This window comes from Zalophus californianus, chromosome 5 (genome assembly GCF_009762305.2).
Source record: "Zalophus californianus isolate mZalCal1 chromosome 5, mZalCal1.pri.v2, whole genome shotgun sequence".
In the NCBI taxonomy this organism is placed as follows: Eukaryota; Metazoa; Chordata; class Mammalia; order Carnivora; family Otariidae; genus Zalophus; species Zalophus californianus.
The window spans coordinates 15,327,994-15,333,722 of record NC_045599.1 but is presented as its reverse complement, the minus strand read 5'-3'; positions in this window follow the sequence as shown (position 1 = coordinate 15,333,722).

Genomic DNA, 5,729 nt, shown 5'->3' with positions numbered 1-5,729 from the left:
AAAAAAAAAAAAGCCATTTTATAGCAAACACAAAAATCCTGATATAGTAAACAAGAGGTAAAGATAAAGAATTGAGAGAATGGATCCAGGAGACCCAGCATGTACATACAGTAGTAAGAGACATGAAAGCTAGTGGCTCAGTTGGTTAAGTATCTGCCTTTGGCTCAGGTCATTATTTCAGGGTCCTGGGATTGAGCCCCTCCGTGGGGAGTCTGCTTCTCCCTCTCCCTCTGTGCTCTCACTCAGTCTCTCTCTCTCTCTCTCTCGCTCGCTCTTTCTCACAAATAAATAAATAAAAATCTTAAAAAAAAAGAGACATGAAAGCTGGAGGAGAGTCAATATTGCCTGAAAAAGTATGAGGAGCTTTAAAATTAAGAAAAAAATTAAAAGCATACTAATCAATAAAATCAACAATGAGAAAAAGTTAACAAAAAACTGCAATGTAAAATAATATAGCAAACTCACAGTAAGAAGATATAAAGCATACCAGTCAATATCCTGAAATCGAGGCATCTAAAGTCTTCAATTAAAATACAGAGATTATCAGATGTTTAAAAGAAACATTTAAAATAAAAAGACAAACAGAAACTGCAAATAGAAAGAAGCATAAAACAAAGGAGAATTTATGGTTCAAAGAACTGAAGATCAAACTGAAGACTAATAAGAAATTCGCAACTGCTGAGAAAAGGCAACAGATTCCTAAAGCTGTGTGTGCCAAAGAGAGCAGCAGGTAAATATGTAAAGAAAAAGCTACCACAAGTGCAAAAAATGAAAAAGACTTTGATTAAAATTAGAGGAGGAAACTTAAATATCCCTCTTCCTGTCTTGGATGTAACTAAGAGGCAAAAATCAGCAAGGGTCATTATGAGCTGAATGTTTGTGCAGCCCGCCAAAACTCTTACTTTGAAATCCTAATGCCCATTGTGATAGTACTGGGAGGTGGGGACTTTGGGGAGAGAACAGGTCATGAGAGGGCAAAGCCTCCTCGTAAGAGAGATTAATGCCTTCATAAAAGAGTCCAGGGGAGCTCCTTCACCCTTACCACCTTAGGAGGACACAGAGACAGGCTGGCAATGGGCAACCAGGAGGGGGACAGTCAGCTGACCTCCTGGCATCCTGATGTCCAGTTTCCAGGCTCCAGGACTTCGAGAAATGAATTTCTATTGTTTATAAGCTAATGGTCTATGGTATTTTGGTATAGCAGCTGGAACTAAGAAAAGGGTGTATAAGAATTGAACTAAAAAATCCAATAACCTTGAACAGACACCCATACCCATGCACGTATGTAAAAACTTAACAACCCTCTCATGGAGAATAAATATGGTTTTTGTTCTTATGTTTATGCAACATGAAAATATGTAATCCTTTCCTTGGACATGTAGAGACTACACAAATTAAAAAGTAGAAAACTACCACCAGACTCTCTGATCAAAATCCACCAAAATTAGAATAATAAAAAAGGGTGGACCTTCTTAATTCGTTAGCAATTAAGAAACACACCCCTAGGTAATTCATATGAAAAAGAGGAAATCAATAGAAAACTGCAACATCTTGAAGTCATTGAAAAGACAATACTTCATACTGATAATCTATGGGACATAGTAAAAACTGTGCTCAGAAACTAGGCATTTAATTATTTCAACATTACAGAAGGAAGATTAAAAACAAAGAAAGCAAATTTTACATAAATGTCAGAAAAAAAAGAACATAATTGAAGGAAATGATGAAATTAATAATAAAAGCAGAAATTAATAAAGCAGAAAATAACCAAAATTAATTAAAAAACTTCTAAAGGTGGTCCTCTGTAATGATGAATAAAGTCGTTAACCCTCTTCATACTCCAACAAGACAGAAAAGGGGATAGAGAACGAGAGAGAGAACAAGAGGAAGAGAATGACACAAAATTAAGAGAAAGGAGGTACCGGCATAGAAGAGGTAAAATTAAAGTAAAATTTGCAACTCTGTGGAAAGGTGTTTGAAAAGTTAGAATTATTTCCTTACAAAAATCTAAAAGACCAAAACTGAAAATCCCAAGAAATGGAAAACATGAACAGGTTAATTTAAAAAATTGTTGTTCTTTTCTATTAAGTTACAAAGAGCTTTTTAACAGAAAAATAGTGGGGCATACCAGCTGAAGAGCTCTGGCTTTGGGAATCTACACATGGCCTGTTATAGGAGCCAGTCCTGTAAACAAGTAGTATTCAGTGTAACAGAAAATGTGAAAGCCACAATCCCCAGCCAAGGGGAGCTATTCTTCCAAGTGGAGCCAAGAGCTCAAAGTCTTTGATAGAAATCATAGTGAAGTATGTAGTTTAAACAAATGCAAAGTAAGTGCCAACTGAAAATACCCAGGTCCTAATTTGTGTACATATGTTCTACTCATGTTTTTCTGAGATTAAGGGGCTATTCAAACTGTTAGTCCAGGTCATGATTGGTTTAATTTGAAATGAACTTACTTTGATGCTGGTGGGAAATAATTTTCCTCACCCCACGAAGCAGACTGACTTACTAGTTTCTACTGGGCAGATAAAAACATGTTAATATTTCTCTCTGCTGTGCTCAGTCCTCAGCTGAATAAAGCTGTAGGCCATTCAATAAAGAAGATGAGTACTACTACTCATTACAGAAATGGAATAATCAAGCACAGCATGCAAATTTTAAACCTATATTACTAGACTGGCACCTTGTTCTAAAAAGAAATAGTATTTATAAGTCTGTATTTTTCTCTTACTAAGAACCTAACTTAAATAGCTATTCAGTGCCTCCAACTCACTGAGCAGCCATTACATTAGTAATAGTTCAACATTATAACTGATGAAAGCATGTGATCTTTATTACCTCTTTAATAATACATTCTAAGCAAAGAAAACAAATTTTAAATTCCTGCAAAAAATGCAGCCCCCATATACAGGAACACCAACATGCAACAGCCTATGTTTTGATTTATCTGTTGTCAAATCCAATTTTGGTACATACTTGGTAATGCTTATCTCTACTATTTAAAATATATCTCATTTCATTTATCATAGGCGTGTATATTTTTAAGTGCTAACCAGCTTGGCATTGATATTTTTCTGTGAGGTCTACACTGTAAAACACATAAACCAAAACAAAATTTTAAAGGTATAAGGATAAAAATAAATCCTGGCACTTCAGGCCCTTGACTTGTTTGTATTCCCTACTCTGAAGAACCACATTCCTTGAAAAGTGGAGGGAAAATAGTTCCCCTTCTTGATAGAAAGTCTTGAGTATACCCATAAGGAAGAGTTCTCTACGCAAATATGTCCTTTATAGAAACAAGCTAACAGGTTTCCTAGGAAAATACCCCAGTCTTACCTATTAGCTTAACTAAAGGAAACACCAAGAGAGCTAGTGTCAAGAGAAAGAAGAAAGAAAAAGAAGAAAGAAAAGAAAAGAAAGAAAGAAAGAAAGAAAGAAAGAAAGAAAGAAGAAAGAAAAGAAAGAAAGAAAAAAAGAAAGAAAGAAGAAAGAAGAAGAGAAAGAGAAGAGAAGAAAGAGAAAGAAAGAAAGAAAGAAAGAAAAAGAAAAGAAGAAAAAGAAAGAAAGAAAGAAAAGAAAGAAAAGAAGAAGAAGAAAGAAAGAAGAAAGAAAAGAAAGAAAAGAAGAGAAGAAAAGAAAAGGAAAGGAAGGAAGAAGAAAAAGAAAGAAAGAAGAGAAAAAAAAAAAGAAAGAAAGAAAAGAAAAAAAGAAAGAAAATTAAATCCATTTTCTTAAGAAGAAATACTACCTAATTTCAGCCAACTTTTCATTTATTTCAGCATGGGAAACTTCTGGATTCTAGATAAGATTAGAGAAGGTCAAGCACAGCAGAAGAAATTTTGCATACTTATGTAAATATTCTTAATCTGTGCCTGTTACATATCTGTAATAGACCTAAATTATTAGTTACATGATATAGTACATTTCAGTGTGATTAAGTGAAAATATTTTTTTTAATTGTCTCTTTCCAGTGTATGACTTGGTGATATATTCCACCCAATTTAGGATATTTTAAAGTGCCACAGGCTGCAGCACTTTTCAGTAGGCAGCTGACTATAAAGAAATGGGATACAGAAAGAAAAATTTGTCTAGACATAAAGACTGGTCAGTGCTTGCTTCAGTACAAAGGATAGAGTGGAATGGACGGGAGGGGAAGATACTAGAAGGTGTGATGGTAAATATTAGTGAAATTTTTTTCTCTTTACTTTTCTACTCTGTCTACAATGATCACGTCTAATTATAAAAAAAAAACTAGACTAAATTTTAATTAAAAATCTTGTTCTAAAACTAATGTAATTTGAATTAAGTCAATTATAAATCCACTTTCAATTATTACCAATGTTTCTTTTCCATCAATGCCTTTGTTTACATTTCAGACCTTTTGTATTGGGCACATTAATTGTATGAATCTATTTTCATCCATGAGCTACCATTATTACATTTCAATTATTAAATGGTATTCTGTTGTTCTTCAGTCTCAGAACTAGGAATTACCTATCTACATTAGCTATGTAAGATTCTGGACCCTGAAAATTTCACTTTGAATCCATATTGTTCCATGTAGTCTACTGAATTACTCCAAGGTCTGAATCAACTATAAAGCTTTATAGTTAAAATCTACAATATTGACCATTTCTTATGCAAGAACTTTCCTATGCAAAATTTATGTGCCCAATGTGGGAAAAAAATCTATTGTAAAGATGAAAGAAAATTATTCTTACATAAGCATGCAAAAACAATAGTTTCCAGTTGTGAAGGAACAGCATTTAATCCACAGTTTAACAAGCATATATATAAAACAGTTATTTTAATGATTAATAGCAGTAAAACGGACATTTTCCTTATACTTGTCCTCACTTTTATTGTTTCATGAAAAGTTATGTTTATCCCCTTAAAAGAATTCACAGTTATTAGAAAAAGATGGATAAGTAAATAATTAAGAGTGACAAGTTACGGTAGTTTCTAGAAGTACTAGGGGAATTCAAAGAGAAAGCAATAAATTCTATGCATAGGCAAGACACTTGGTAGAATTCAAAGGGAGAGGGTGATACTTGATCTGGTTGGGTCTGGCAAGATGAAAGGAAATGGTGTTGTCTCTTCTGATCCTCATAATAACCCCATGTGGTAGGTTCCACTGAGTTCAAGCAACTTTGGCAAGGTCCCAGACTTTGGACTGGCACACAGGGAGAGGGTGTGGAAAAATAGTAGCCTAGACTGACATGTAAATATAACAGGGGGCTACCGAGGTGTTGTTACCTAAGATAGTAATGTTCACTGACATTAATACACCGAGCAATCATTTGGGAAATAGCCTATTGCTTTAACACTGAAGAGGGGTAAATACAGAAAAAACTCTCAGCCTCAAATGTCTACACGGAACAACTATGACAGGAAGTTTCTCCAGCCTTTGGGTGCATGGTGTACTGCTGTGAGCTACGGATGACAGACACTGGTGGTAAAGATGGTAAAGTTCATGACCAGTAAACATCACATGCATAAAGGTAACCAACTCCTTTCTACTGGCGTTAGGCAGGCAATCTGACTCTTCAGCAGGTCACTCTTCATCCAAGGTGGTATGGTGTCATCTAAGTCATGTTCTTAGCTACTGACCCTTTGCTCTGCTGGATACAACTGGCCTTTGCAGATGGTTTCTGCCAATTCTTTTATATGAGGGAAGAAACAAGGCTCTGCTCTGGGATATGTTCCCCAAATATTATTAGGGGCAGCTA